The sequence below is a fragment of the Ambystoma mexicanum genome, chromosome 5q (assembly GCF_040938575.1).
Source record: "Ambystoma mexicanum isolate Mex_15411 chromosome 5q, UKY_AmexF1_1, whole genome shotgun sequence".
Taxonomy (NCBI): domain Eukaryota; kingdom Metazoa; phylum Chordata; class Amphibia; order Caudata; family Ambystomatidae; genus Ambystoma; species Ambystoma mexicanum.
The window spans coordinates 1,269,659,022-1,269,674,772 of record NC_090933.1 but is presented as its reverse complement, the minus strand read 5'-3'; the positions used below and the strand labels follow the sequence as shown (position 1 = coordinate 1,269,674,772).

Here is a 15,751-nt window from a genome sequence, read left to right as displayed (position 1 = left end):
TGTAGTGAGGGTAACATAAAACATATGTTACATGAGACATTAGGAAAGGGGATACACATAAAATGGGGTGTGCTGGACCTATATAGGAAAAAGGTAAGTAAAGTCAATTTCACTTTACTATTCTTGGGAACAGTAGTTGACCCAAGAAAAGGTATTTAAACCTTAAGAGAAATCTAAAGGAATTCACTGTTACACGGCACTGAATGTGCTATGTGTCACCATACAAAATTATATGCCTATGGAGTTTGTCAGACTCCAAAAACAAAGAAAACACAGAGTCCATATCAGATCAAAATACATGAGAGTGTGAGAAAAAGGTCTCACTCACTTCAGGGTAGAAATTAAAAATCCTAAAGTCCGGCAAAAGAGCTGGGGGTCTCTATGGTTTAAGGGAATTAGCACAGAAATTAGAATTCTCCCCAACACTCGTCCCCCCAGACGAAGGAACAGGAGGATTTAATCCACTCCTGGATGAATCTCCTAATCAAGTCGGTCATATTTTCTGGAGAGACCCTCAGCATTTTGGTAATTACACCCTGACCTGTATTCTATGGTGAAATCCAATCCTTGGGGGCTGATTGACCACCTTAACAATTTAGGATTCTCCCCCTTCATTTGCATTAGCCAGCTCAAGGGTTGGTGGTCTGTCTGAATAACAAAAGTAGAACCATAGAAGTATGGTCTAAACTTCTTCAGGGACCACACAATGGCAAAACACTCACGTTCAATGGTTGCCCACCTTGTCTCGCGGTCCTTCAGTTTCCTACTGATGAAGCAGACGGGCATTTCTCATTCAGCAGACTCAAAACTGCACCTATCTTTGTATTAGAAGCATCTGGCTGTACAATGAAGGATTGGTTGTAGTCAGGAAGTCTCAAGACTGGAGCTTGACAAAGGGCTTTCTTCAGTCCTTCAAAAGCTTTCGTGCACTCCTCGTTCCACCTGACCTTCTTGTGGAATTTGGGTGAGATCGCATTCAAGGGAGAAGCTATGGTCCCATATTGCTCTATGAAGTTCCTGTAGTACCCATCGAGAACTAGAAAGGCTCTCACTTGGGTCTGAGTAGTAGGGGTGGCCTAGTCTTGTACAGCATGTACTTTGCTAGGCAATGGCCTTATTTCACCTCCTCCTACCTCATGCCCAAGGTAGACAACCTTACTCTGACCAATTTGATATTTACTACCCTTTATGGTCAGATAGACCTGTTCAAGAGCCTACAAAACATATCCAGGGTGGTGAAGATGGTCATTCCAAGTATGCCATGCAGATGTCCTCCATTGCATTCAGAACTTAATTAACCATCCTCTGAAATGTAGCAGATGCATTTTCTAGTCCAAAAGGCATACCCTTAAACTGGTAGAGGCCTCCTGGGGTGGAAAATGCAGTTTTCTTCTTGGCACGGTCAGATCAGGTCAAATGTACTGAGGAACTTGGCTGAACCAAGTCTGTCCACCAGTTCATCTGTCCTGGGTAAAGGATGGGCATCAGTAATGGTGCATTAAGAGCTCTATAGTCCACACAGAATCCCAACTCTTAGGTTCGTGCTTTTGGCACTACTACAACTGGACTGAACTGGTAGAGGTCTCTATTACCCCAAGATCAAGCATCTTCTTGGCCTCTTCCTTTGAGGGATCTTACATGGTCGGACATCCTGTAACCCCTGCTTTTGACAGGGCGACTGTCGCTAGTGAGAATATCATGCTGGCCCCAAGGGGTCAAGCCTGGTGTCCGTGAGAACAGGGATGCAAACTGATTTAACAGAGCCTTGCATTCCTCCTGTTGTTGCAGTGTCAGATCTGAAGAGAGTGTTACGCCTTCAAATTTTCTCATCTGAAGGTTGTTGCCTGAAGATATCTGGGAGAGGTTCACTCTCCTCCTCCTTTTGATCCGATGCTAGACGCAAAGCTCCTAGTTCTGGTCTGGAAACATAAGCCACTAAATAATCGACCTCTCCAAGTGTTCCCACAACCTTGAAGGGTCCAATTCATTTGTCATGTAAAGCCCTCTGCCTTGTAGGTACCATAACTAGCTGGTCTGGAGTGAACTCCACCATGTTGGCCTTCTGGTCATGTGAATGCTTGACCAGAGCCCGACCTGCTTTTAGGTTATCAGAAGCTTCTGTCCTCATTAGTGCCATCCTCTTCCTGAGGACTAGCACACAGTCAGTGGGCCTCATTATGACTCTGGCGGTAGCCGTGCCGGTAAATACCAACACGGCTGCCGCCGGAGTCATTCATTTTCCGGCACCCGGCAATGGGGACTTACTGGGGCATTACGGCCCCGGCAATTACCCATTGCCAGGTGCCGGAAAATATTACTCCCCATTTGTGTCCCATTGGACTGAAGGGGAATAGGGAGGATGGATGCACCGGCACCATTAATGAATGCATCCGTCAAGGTCTGCGAGCGGGTGCCTGGTGGGCTGAAAGGCACCCGCTCGCAGAACTCGTAGTTTTCCGGTCCGGAACCAATGGTACCGGCAAGTTTACCGGTATCGTTTCTGGACCGGCAAACTTGTAATGACCCCCCAGTGACTCTCACTGGCTTGAGGGAAGGAGAAATCTCCAACTCTTCCTTGATCAGGGTCAAAGGCATCTAACCGGATGACTATAGAGCAGTTCAAAGAGGCTGAACCCAACCCCTGCTTGAGGGACTTCTCTATAAGCAAAGAGAAGGCATGGCAGTCGAAGGCCCCGCTTTCTTTTAAGGGGTTCCTCTAAAGCACCCATCATGATCTTTATAGTTCTATTAAACCTCTCCACCAACCCATTGGTTTGGAGATGATAGGCTGTTGAGAACTTTTAGGTCACTCCACAGTTTTTGCACATGGTCTGCATGTAGTGGGACATACAATTTGACCCCCATCTGAGATTACCTCCTTAGGAAAACCTTACCCTGGTAAAAATACCAAGGAGGGCCTTGGTCACTGCTTGAGCAGTTAACAGTTCTCATAGGTATTACTTCAGGATAGCTGGTAGCATGGTCTACCACAAACAAGATAAATCCATTGCTTGAAGAAGTTGGAGGGTCTAGGGGGCCAACAATGTCAATCGCCACCCTCTCAAAAGGGACTCCCACCACTGGGAGGGGCACTAAAGGTGCCACATTCTTAAACCTACTTTGTGGCAGCTCTTACAGAACTTTTCTACATCAGCTCCCATCGTGTGCCAGTAGAAATACAGAGATAGCCTCTCTTTGGTCTTCTTGAAACTCAAGTGGCCAGCCAGAGGAATCTCATGGGCTAACTGTTAGAACTTTTGTCTCATCTTTAGTGGCACTACAAGTCTCCTTTAGTCTCCTGGGGTAGACTCAGTAGGCTCACTGCAGAGGAGGCCATCCTCCCAGTACAGCCCATGTTTCTCTGGCTGTTGCCCTTCCAGCTGGGAAGCTGTCTGTCGGCAAAGCCCTTCTAGAGAGGGACACTCTTTGACCTATGTTCAAGTCAGCCCTAGAGGGGGCCACCTTCTGCAAGTAAAGTCTGCAGCTCAGGATGGTCTTGAAGTTCCAGATCTCAAACATAGGGAAGGTTTTCTTCCAGCTCTGTTTCATCAGTAGCTGTTTCTTCTGCGTTTGGTTGGTCCCCCCACTCAGCCTCAGCTGAAGAAGGGGTCACTGGTGTGACCTGGGACAGTCCTCTCGGGAATGTCCTTGTCCTGTGAACAGGTTTAGGTTTGAGACCTTTCTTTCTCCCAGAGACTTAAGATTTATCTTTTGGCGCTTTCATTTTCCTGGAAATAGAAGGGTGGCCTTCCTGTGGACTGGGGCAAGAGGAATCTCATCAACCTCCCACTGAGAGTCTAAGGTTTCCTCTCTGGCCAATCCTGTTTGCTCCTGCTTCGTTTTACTGAGAGGCCTGGGGTACTAGATACAACTCCAAGAGTTTTCAAATCATTCCCCAACAGGACTTTACCCAGGAACCTCATTTTGTACACGGACAGGTATTCTAACAGTCATATTATTGCACTGGATGAGAGCTGGTAGAATAGGAACCATTTGGATAGGGCCTCCTGCAAGTTTAGAGGGACCGTTGGGTTTCTCGGCCACATCCTCAGGTTTGAAAAAACTTCAACCACTGTAATGCTTGCCCTAGTGTCTCTAATGGCAGGGGTCTCCTGACCATTTATAAGTACACTGTCTTTATAATCTTCTTGTGCGTTATCTGGTATGGAGTTGTGCACATCCAAATTCTGGTATTCCCACAGACTCAGGGACACTAAGGAAACACTGGCTTGGACTCCAATTAGGTCATCAGCCAGTAGTTGCCACTTGCCATATAAACTTCTCCCTCAAGGATGAAGGCTAAGGAGACAGTGTGGACTCCTGAACGTTTACCCTTACATCTGGGATCCCCTTTCACATGATCAGTAGACCCACATACAAACCATTTCCCAAATGTTCTCTGGAATGGGGGTTTCAGCTGACCTCCCTCTGGTTTAGCACCAGAGGTTTCACTAGACTTACCAGGTTTCCCATGGAATATACCCTTGTTAGGTTTGTGGCCCTCTTTTGGATGGTTGGAATTAGAATTCTCTTTCCCCCCCTTTTTTGTGCTGCCTGCCTTCTTCCTTTTTGTGAGTTGCCCCAGCGTCATTTTGAGTGGCCCCGTTGGCTACCCACAAGACAGCAGCCTGGGCCAACCTTTTGGGATTAATCTCTTGAGTCAGTGAACTGCTGTCTCAGCTCAGGAGAGCAGGCATCAAGCATAGATTCTAGCAAAAAAGATCTCCCATTCCTTCAAAGGTGTTCACTCTGTAACTCTTAAACCAACCATCTAAGTTCTTTAAACACTCACATATCCAGGTAGCCCAAGGGGTACCATCAGTCTTTTTGAGGCTCCTAAACCTCCGAAGGTACTGGAAAGGAGTTTTCCCAAATCTGGCTATTAATGCCAGCTTCACAGATTCAAAATCCTCTCAATGGCACACAACTCCATTACAGCATCACAGCCATTCGGGGGGCGGGGGGAGCCTAGACATGAGCCAAGGGATTAAATAATTCCCACTGATTTCTTGAGACCATATGTGTATTGAAATGTACCCAGCCAATCGAACACATCAACTTTTGATTCATACATACTCGCTGCTTCTTTGGGCAGGTGAGGCCTCTTGGGACTAGCAGACCTAGAGGCCCCTGGAAGAGAAGCAGAATCAAGGGACAATCATTTCATATACATTTGATGTTGCATTTGCAACTCCCAGAATTTGACGTCTTGATGTGCGGCTTCAGCTTGAGCATTCAACCTTTTGAACTCCAACTCTAAACTCATCTTTCCAAGAAAAACATATTCGGAGCTTAAAACTGGACATTGTGGAGTCCCAATGGAAATAGACTGAGGCATAAGGGCAGGCTGTGGCAAAGAGAGGCTCTCTTCCAGAGACTCCTCTACCTCCTCTTGCAGATTGGAGTTAGGCTCTAAACTGTCATCCTCACCATCATGTTCCACATTAGTTGGGATAGTAGTTGTTACAAGCCTACTACCCAAACTTTGGTGATTCAAAAACCTTGCAATCAATTCACATGTTGTTTCCTTTTACAGGCAGACCCCTGACTTTGCACATATTTTTCAGTTGATCTACTGTCAGAAAAGTCAGGGCTGCCTCATTGAAGTTATCCACGTTTAGCATGTTACAATTACTTCACTTTTTGATGGAGCTTAGCTCTCTGGCTGGTTTAGTTGGGCACAAGAACAGCAAATACTCAAAGTAACCACTCTATAGAAATCCCCACCACCTGCCACCACTGTTAGGCAAGATTTGATATAGTAACCCTGTGGGCAACTACACCTGTCTTGTCCTCTTGGTATTAGGTAACCCACCTATTGGTGTAGGTCTGTACTACACAAGTTGGTAGAGAGACTGCACAGCCAGACTTATCTCAAGAGGGGTAAATGTGAGCTGTAGAGCTGTAGCATCGAAATCCACAAATACAAGTATCCAAATAACACTTACAATCAATTTTATCTAGTAAAATAGTCATTTAACGGTCGTTTTTAAATAAGCATTCTTTAAACAGGGCAATGTGCAACAATAAAAAAACACTCCAAAATAGGTTATCAGAATCAAGACAAGCAAGTAGATGCTCTTTAGAGATGCTTCATACACACTTCCTACACTCTGAGGTGACTTTACTAACTAGACAGTATAAGCATTTATATATCACTTTATGTACTTGGTAAATTCTGGAGGTTGGTAACGAACAAAGGTTATAGGAAGGGAAAAGGTTAACATGTTTCAGAGTATGTGAGCACTTTTAAATCCCCCAATGAAGTCTAGATAAAAACCTTTCCCAGCCATACTAGACACCAATGCATCACCTATGAGGGACAGTCAGAATCAAAGTCAATGGGTTAGAAGTGTCTGCAGGGAGCCAGGACAGCCAAAGTCAATTTGAACAATGTCTATGGAGCTGAGGCAAAAGTCTTGCACAAAGTTAAAGAGTTTGTTGTAGAAAATCACTGTTGAGGCACAAGCTGCTACACTTGTGAAAGGTTAGATCTAGAATACTCTAGAAAGGCAGCTAATGCAAATCTCAACTGAGACAAGCAAGCTACAAAGAGGCAAGTACCCCTTAGTCAGAACAGTACCTTAGCTTAGAAGAAGAGGATCCAGCAGTCTTCTGTCCTGGTTGCAGTGTTGCAGATCCTGCGTTCCTGGGCCTCAGTCGTGGGGTCAAGAGGGAGGACGTCTGGAGGACTCCTGCACTGCAGTTTGAAGGTCGGCAGCAGCTATGGGCTCTTTTCAATCAGTGGCATTTCGCGGTTTCAGCTACCGGCAAATAGCAGCACTGCGGATCTTGGATACTGGTTGGGCTTCCTTCACTCCTTGAGTCCAGCACTCTGGCGAGGTGACTAGAGCTTGGGTCGTCCTGATTTCGGGAGGATCCTCAGGCTCTTCCTGGAGCACAGGTCCGGATTAAAGACGATGCACTCAACTAAGGATTTCTCAACCCTTGGTGCTCAATTCCAGCAACAACAAAAAAGTACAGCCAGTTGGGGGAGCTCTTCCAGCAAAGTTAGTCTTGGAGTTAGTTAGTCCCACCAACCCAAGGGAAGAAGTCGTCCTTTCCGGAGCTTCTCAAATCGATTCGGAAAAGCAGTTTCACCACAGCAGCAGGGCTTCACCGGGAAGTTCAATGGTCCAGGAGGATGCAGCAAGCTTCTCTTTTCCTTCGTTGGATGTTTCGTCCAGTGGTTGACTCTGCCTTCAGTTCAGGAAGCCTCAACTTTTATGCTGGTTTCTCATATTCATGCACAGCCTAGCTATCACTCACACAGCAGGGTGGTTGTCCTCCAAGGACAGCCGACCAGCCAATTAGGATTGGTTGCATTCAGCTAACCAAGGAGTCTAAGCCAGGAGAGGTTCAGGCACCTCCCTCACTTCTTGGCCTGCCAGACACACTAGAGCCAGAGGCGGGTTTCAGTACTGAAGCACGTCAAAGGCAAAACGAACAAAAGGGTTAAACCTGGTTTGGCGCGTTGAGTAAAACCCAACAAAGACCTCACAAACAAGAAATGGCAAAACAAGAAGACAGGGGCCCTTTTGAAACAATGGTCACCCATGGGTGCTATACTGCAGCTGAGGATTCAGCCTGCGGTAAAAAAGCACAATAGTAGGAAAATTAAACCACTGCCACCAGCTATAAATATAGGAAGGGTAACATAAAAAAAATGTTACATGAGACAGTAGGAAAAGCGGCTACTAAGTAAACCCCCAGCACTCCCCATAAAATGGGGTGTGCTGGACCTAGATAGGAAAAAGATAAGTAACGTCAATTTCACTTTACTATTCTTGGGAACAGGAGTTCACTCAAGAAAAAAGTTATTTAAACCTTAAAAGAAATCTAGAAGAATTCTCTGACACTGCACTGAAGGTGCTGTGTGTCACCATACAAACGTAGATGCGTACAGAGTTTGTCAGACTCCAAAAACAAAGAACCACAGAGTCCAAATCAGATCAAAATACATGAGAGAGTGAGAAAAAGGTCTCACTCACACCAAGGTAGAAATTAAAAGTCCTTAAATCCAGCAAAAGAGCTCAGGGTCTCTAAGGTTAAAGGGAATTAGCACAGAAATTAGAATTCTCCCTAACACTGGACAATATACTTTTTGTGAATAGCGGAACAGTTATTCTAGGAACAGTAAAACACCTACAACTCTGATTCAGGATAACAGTTATTCTAGGGGTGTTGGACCTTAGGGTGTAATATTCAATTAGAGTTGCTTTTCAGTTCACAGACTAAGGGAAGCAATTACAAACTTACTTTAGGATAACACCGTTTATGCTCAAGGTAAGTAAAACCTATACACTTTTTACAGGAGCTATAAGCAACTTAAAGGCAGGTATAAACCCAAGACTGTTTTTATGTCTGTCTACAACAGACATGGGAAAGCAAAACCCAGTGTTACACTTTATGAATGACTCAACGTTAGTCTAGGTAGGTAAAACCTAATGCAGACTTATTCTGGACAGGCTAACAGCAAGTCAGGGGAAGACAGACCCAGTTGGGGACACTCATACATTTGTCCTAACAGGAATATTGAAGTGAACCAACAGCATTACTTTTGGGAAGAGGCACAACCAAATCACAGGCGAGTAATATAACCTTACACTTACTTTCTGTTAGAATGGAGAAACAGTTTCTAAGGAAAAAAATAGGTTACATATACTTTTCAGAATGGCAAAACAGTTCCAAGGTAAGTAATAACTTTTTTAACTGTTCACTCACAGAGTTACATTTACCAACCAATTTCTTTTGAAAGTTTGTAACTTTTAAACACGTGCTCTCTTTTCTAGGCAAAAGGCCCAATCCTTGCAAGCATTTCCCTTATGCTTGGAACATGAGTGTTCTCAGTGGCAGAAGGGGGGGTCACTAGGGTCTAGTGTTCAACAGGCAGGTCAGGATAGGTTCTTAAGTAGCAAAAGTCAGAGTTCCTAAGGAAGATTGTTAGAACAAGTAAGTGCTTTACTTTAGAGTTAGTTGAGGGTCCAGGGGCTTCAGAGAAGAGACCCAATGAGGATTCCAGCAGGGGCCTGGGTGCACTGCACAAGAGGACTCCCAATTACAGAAAACACCCCAAAACTACACAGGAATCACAAGCAATTTAAGGTAAGTAAATACCCAAGCCAGCACAGTACCTCAGAACAGAAGAAGATTGTGCAGCAGGAGGACTTCAGGATCTGCAGCCAAAAACCCGGTCGTTGAATTCCTTCATTATGAAGACAGGACACAAAGGAATTTTGCAGCAAGGATCACAGGGAAGGCTATGGGCAAGGTTTTCCTCACAACTGGATGTGGCTCTGTGGATTTGGCACCTATTACAGGATCACAGAAGAAGTCAGAATATCAGTGGTCGGATTCTCGTCATTTGCAAAATCCAGCACTCTGTTGGGGGGGCTTTTCAGACTGGAATTGTGCCTCTGGAGATCTAGCAGGATGCCCACAAAGTTTCAGCGAGATTCTGAATTTGGAAGACGGTGCACCACACAATGGCTCGAGGTCCCATGTTATTGGGGTATTGTAGCCCCCCGCAAGGTCGCAGCAAGGCATGAGATGGCTCAAAATGCAGGTCTTTTTGAGTCTAGTGGGTCTCACCAGGCTCTGCATCTGGGGTCGTCATTTTCAGAGTCTCCAGGTCGATTGGAAGGAAAGCTAAAGCAGGCTTCAGTTACCCAGCAGGCTCTACAGTCGCTGGAAATTGTTTCAGCCGCAAATTCTTCATCTTCCTCTTCAGTTTTGGTTCCAGTGGTCGACTACCTCTTCAGCTTCCAGGATCAGACTTTCTTGCAGGAACCCAGCCAATCAACAGCCTTGCAACATTCAAACATGGGTTTTGGACTCCTCCCTCACTTCCTGTCTTCACAGACACTCTGGAGCCTGGGCGGGGAGTCCACTGGAAAAATAAAAATCACACAACAGAATTTCCAAGGCCATACTTCTAGTCGTTAGGCCCTCATTATTTAGTCTTACTTGCATCTTAGAATCCTCATGAAGATGGATTAGTATACGGGAGCCTTCATTTATCTAATTTTTCCCAGAGAGTCAGCCTATCGACCAAATCAAAAGCCTTTTACAAATCCATATATGCAACGTATATAGTTGTTTAACTATCTCTCCAAGCCAGATGCTGTAGACTACACAATAGTAAGCCCCCGCAGTCAGTGCCCATGGATTTCCTAAATCCCAGCTGAGACATATGGAGGATTTTGTTGTTTACACACCATTCTTCAAAATGATCCAAGAACAATGAGGCGAAGATTTTTGAATCCGCGTCCATAATGGCTATTGGGCGGTAGTTTGATGGACACATAGTGCTTCCTTTCTTATAAATAGGATCACATAGGAAGTATTCCAAGTGAGGGGGGGTACTCATTGAGTTGAGCCACCTGCTCTGGAAATGCTGGCACCTATAATTCTCCTCTCTAGGTCTTCCACAGTAATCATCATGGACCACTGATCAGCAATCAATTCCAAGTTTATACATGTAGGTCCAACCCTCCATTTAAACAACTCTTGAAAATGAGAGAGCCACAAGTGTTCGGATATTGGATACATCTGTACAATATCTTGTCTCATTTCAGGATCATTAATTTTAATTACAGACCAAAAACTTTGAGCGCTACCCTCATTAAGGGCAGTCATCATAGCCCCTCCGTCGCTTTGCTACAAGTTATATGTATAGTGTTTTATCCAATTTTTGCTTCAATTTATTGACCAATTTCAAGTTGTGTTCATCCCTGCCAGAAGCTTTTTTTCCCTGCCTCATCTGTTTCCGTATGTCCCTTTTCATATTAGGTACTTCAGCATCAAATTTATGCAAATGTAGTTTACCGTTCGTTAATGTAGTTAGTGGTCATCGCAGACACAAGGTACTTATTAAAGCCGGTAGAGGTTTATGTCAACAACTTGGCCTCTAGAGGTGAGCTCTCGTAATCCTTCAACATCAGCATATTAAATGTACAGACATTACCTTCTTTCCATCTTATTCGGTTACATGCATGATTTGTCGTTACAAATGTTCCGTACATGGAAACTAGCGCTTCAGTCTTGTACCATTCCAAAGTCATCAGTAGCATAACATGAACGTTATGAATCTATGTGATCACTGCGCCACCCGTAACTGCAACGAGGAAAATGTCAACGTCAATTACGGCGCAGCGCAGCGCAGTAATCAGATATATCACTTAGCCCGCGTAACCTGGCCCGCATTACCCTACCCCAACTCCCAAACCTCACTTACCTTTATGGTGGTGCACTTCTGTGAGCGCCGCTGACTCCCCGCTATCCCTGCCGCGTCTGTTCCTCCCTTATGTGGGTCAGAGCTGATGCCGCAGGGTTGGTTTTTTTTGGGGACTTTTTTTTTTAAAACGTTTTTGTCCCCCGCTTACCACAATGGTAAGCAGGGGACACCCCTGCAACTCCTAACTCCTGTTACTGTGCCCAAGGAGAGTGGGCAAAACCACTGCAACCCCCGCTCGTCTTGGGCGCAGTAATGGAAGTCGGTAAAAAGAAATGTACCAAAGTCGCAGTAATTGCGTAATCACAGTTATGTGGTCGACATTTTGGTGCATTTCCAATCTCTATAATGGTTCTAAGCTATTTCAAATGATAACTTATGGTTAAATAATAGTTTGGAGACAAATATATAATCAATGGTAGTTGAAGTATTCCTTCCGAACCATGCTGAAGATGTCCTAGACTTTCCTTCGGTGGCTACACTTAACTTACTCAATCCCCAAGTTTCCATATTGGAACGCCATATATGTCCTTGGATCCCTTTGCGTTTAACACCCCAATCAGTGTGGCTAAACTTACGACCAATCTCTTGTTTGGCTTGTTCCTGGACATCAGTCCCAGTACCCCTTATTAGGTGGTCACAATCTCTGGTTTATGATTCAGAGCAGTCTGAGTTAAGATCGCCCACTACCATAACCTGCCTGTCTGGACAAGTCATGGACCATTCTTCAATTTATATTCTGAATTATCTGGTCCAGATGACCACCAGGGTTCCGGTACGTGTTAATCAACAAAACTCGATTCAAATGAAACCCCCTTGTCGATATCCATTACCACGACAATCTCATATCCATCAAATGCTGGCGGGCCAGTCAGCCAAGTTTCTTGAAGACAGATAATAGTTTGAGTGAATAAAGGAGCACAAGTCAATATTCGATCATGATGAGGAGCAGCCTCTAACGTTCCACGAAACTAAGGATAGCGCTGAATCTTTGCTAAAGGTTGCCCTTCATCGCCTTTAATTGAGAACTGGCCTCTTGGAGGGTGAATGCTAACCAGCGCCAATTCTGCTCCTCATCTCCTGTGCCCATTCGCCCCCTGTCCGAGTCACACAATCTACTTCTCTCCTCGTTTACAATCAATGGATCCTCTTGCTGCGAGCTACCAATGGGCATCATAACCTAATTTATGGAAATTCTGGCCTTCATTCATTAGTGCTCTATGCAACATCCTGGAACGAATAGCCAACTACACATGGTCCTATCTGTCTGGGTGTACGAGGTCCACCAGTTTAATGTCCTTAGATGTAATTAGGCAAAGAGTTGGCATTTCATTTAGAAGAGGCAACACTGTCTAAAGAGTCTGTGCCCCCTTTATCAAACATAGTTTAAAATTAAGCTAGGTGCATTTGGGTAGACCGGGTCTCTATAGCAAGGTTCTGGCACCCATTTTTGAGTGGAGGGGAACACAATCTTTCCTGGTAATCAGGTTACATTAAACCCCGAGGGCTCCGGTGGCGGGACCACTGCATCATGTTTACTCCACTAATCATTTGATCATGCTGCGGCCGCCCTCACGCGAGTCCCTGATCATTTCACTCAGGTAATCTATAACTTCCTTAGCTATCTCTAACTTGTTTGAGGCATCATCCACATTTTCACCTCAGCTTCTTCCTCTTTGTGCGGAACTGTTAGTTTAAGAAAGCACAATTCTTGCAAAAGAACACATATTAACTGCAGCCCAATGCCGAACAGCACTCACGGAGCATTCCGAGCTCCTTATGTACCGTTTGCTGAGTCAGGGCGTGGCCAATGCTCAATTGTGGTTTCTGCTTCGAAGGAACTAATTTGTGAGCCTAAGTAAGTAAAAAATACACAGAACTATCAAAATTGTGTCGACAAAGAATGTTCCGCAGATTATGTTACGCTTCGCTGTTCGCTCCCTGTATCACGGGGCTCTCCCACATGTCAGGGCAGGCAGACTCCTGCTAGGAAGAGCGCATACAGATCTATTGCCCTTCGTCATGGTGTGCAGCGTTTTACCACCCCATTCTTTGCCCTGTGGAAGCTGCAGAGGAGAACGGGATAACCGAGACTACAGTTCCCATGAAGCTGTGCGTTTGTCACGTGCCTCCAATCACGCAACACTGACTCACTTCCTGGTTACGTCCGCTACCCTCCTCATTCATAAAAGCAGCCGTGTGAATCCGAATGCTGCTTCTGTTAGAAGTTGCGAACCCAACTGCTCGAAGTTCAGTCTTCGTATCTATTGTTACGCCTTCCTGTGTACCAAATCCTTAGCCTGTTTTCACGGATTCCCGTTTCCTTTCGTCTTGTTCAAGTCGCAGCCAGCCCGTGTATCAGAACTCCCTTGCCTGCTTAGGATTCCCTTTGCTTTTTGTTTTTTGTACAAAGAACCGCCAGCCCATGTACCAGAACATTTGCCTGTTTCACAGATTCCCTTATCCTTTAGTTCATATCGGACTCTTTCCTGCTTGACCGCTTCCTTTTGCCTGCCGGTGATTCATCTCCAGCCAACCTGCCTGCAGCATCTCTTGTTGGTCTACATTACGCTGTATACTTCTTAACATTGCTCCAACACAGTGAGTCTAACAAGAGCTTTTCTGTGTGTTTGGGGTAATCGCCATCAACCTCCTTTTCATTCAGTCCGATTGTGAACATTACCCAGGGACCTTCACTCCGCTGTACTCTCTGAGAGTGTCCACTGCCACCTCCTCTGAATCTGGCCACCTGGGGCACCACGTATTCCTTGCTACTGTATTTGTCCTACAAACTACTGGGACTGCATATCTTCCGAGTATCTTCAAGTGCACAGGGGGACGCTTCACAGAGTGTGCACCAACACGTATCCAGCGCGCTCATCGTGCCGATCGGGATTAGTACCCTTACTAACCTCCCTGTTTATTATTTTTTACTGTCATTGTCCTCCCTTGAAGGAAATCCCAGTCAACTAAGTGGTAAGACAAACACCTCTCCTCATAATACATCCTAGTTGTCTGATAGATCTTCATAGCAACTCTCTGTATTGTAGGTAGGAAAGGGTGTCTCTGTGTTCCTTGTGACAAGCCAGAAAGAGCATATCTTAGGTAAATGTCTACAGAGTCTTGGGGATTGCTGTTAGCATCTCTACCACCTGATCTCATTGCCTGTTCTTTCTTTTCAACTGGTTCCATGGTGGTGCGTTCTCCTTGCTCTTTTAAGTGATCGATTTCTTTTACTGTTTTCATACAGCAAAGAGACATATCATTGAAAAGATATTTTTCCCTCATAGAGGGGAGGCTCGGGTGAAGGCTCCAACCCAAGCTTTTCAATCAAAACCCAGGGCAACACAGACGTGGTCTCCTGCCTCGGTCATTCACCGTCCGGTGAGTAACAGATTACTGGTCTTGGATGCATTCCATTACACCTCTGAGTAAATCCTAATCCAAGCCCAACTGCTGCTGCAAGAAGAAAGCCCTCTGCCGACTCTGCTGAACAGCACTCACGGGGCACTCCAGGATGCGCGCACGTCCCGCTCCTTATGTACAGTTTCCTATGTTGGGAAGGGTGGTCGGGGGGGGGGGGGGGGACGCGTGGCCATAGGTCAATTGTGATGTTGTTGCTTTGAAGGAAGTAACTTGTCAGCCTCTGAGTAAGTCCTAATCCAAGCACGACTGTTGCTGCAAGAAGAAAGCCTTCTGCCGACTCTGCTGAACAGCAATCACGGAGCGAGGCAAATCTGATCGGCGGCGACCGGCCTTAATCTGGTACTTTGAAAAGGGTGCCAAATCAACAGAGGCCTGAGAAGCACCAAAGAATACTTTGTTGGGAGCCTTTTGGACTTCTGCTATAAGTTCCCATCCAGTGTCCTTTCGTTTGTCACCACCACAAAGAATCCAGATACAGAGTCCTGTGCTGCTACGTCGTGAAGGCATCCATCTAAAAGCTCTTCTTCACTGCTGAGGTACTGTGCGGCTGAGGGTAGTACTTATCTAAAGTCTGGTGTTGCTCCCATGTAGCCGAGTGGGTGATTTGTGTGTTTGTGTAACGCTCACCTGACTCCCACAGAGGCGCTGGCCTGGTTCGCGCTGTTGTGACCTCGTCTAAGGTGATGCGTAGGGGTCGGGAGACGGACTGGACCGGGCCCCAAATCTTTCTTGTCTGACTCGCAGAAGTATCCTTCTGTGGGTGAAAATAGGGGGTTAACTGTCTGCGAGGTAATGCAATCGGCCTCCCACTTACCCCTCTCACCCTCCTCAAAACCCTTCTGTGCTTCCCCGTAGCGTCTCACCTTAGGGTCTGGAAGGACGAGCTCTCCATCCTGCTTCTGATGCAGGGGCGCGTTGGTATCCAGTTACTTCACTGGATTTTCGGATTGGTGGTTTCAGATGCGGGGGCGTGTTGGTATCCAGTTACTTCACTGGATTTTCGGATTGGTGAGAACCAAACTTGCTTGGCTTCCAGGTAGGTTTTTGATAAGTGGTTCCCCTTGTGTCCATGCATTAATGTTCTAATGCTAG

The 15,751-nt window shown here is 45.7% G+C and overlaps 1 protein-coding gene across 3 annotated transcripts in view; it reads right to left on the bottom strand.

Moving 5' to 3' along the window:
• The window catches only part of GPAA1 (glycosylphosphatidylinositol anchor attachment 1), a 356,377-nt gene that overhangs the window by 276,718 nt on the left and 63,908 nt on the right, over positions 1–15,751 (bottom strand). Inside the window, exon 1 of one of the 3 annotated variants that reach the window (XM_069621809.1) lies at positions 11,237–11,414. The exons of the other annotated variants lie outside the window; for them this stretch is intronic. The gene's annotated coding sequence lies outside the window, so the exon portion shown is untranslated. Of the gene's footprint in view, positions 1–11,236; positions 11,415–15,751 lie in introns of those variants that run through there. 3 annotated transcript variants of the gene reach the window in all.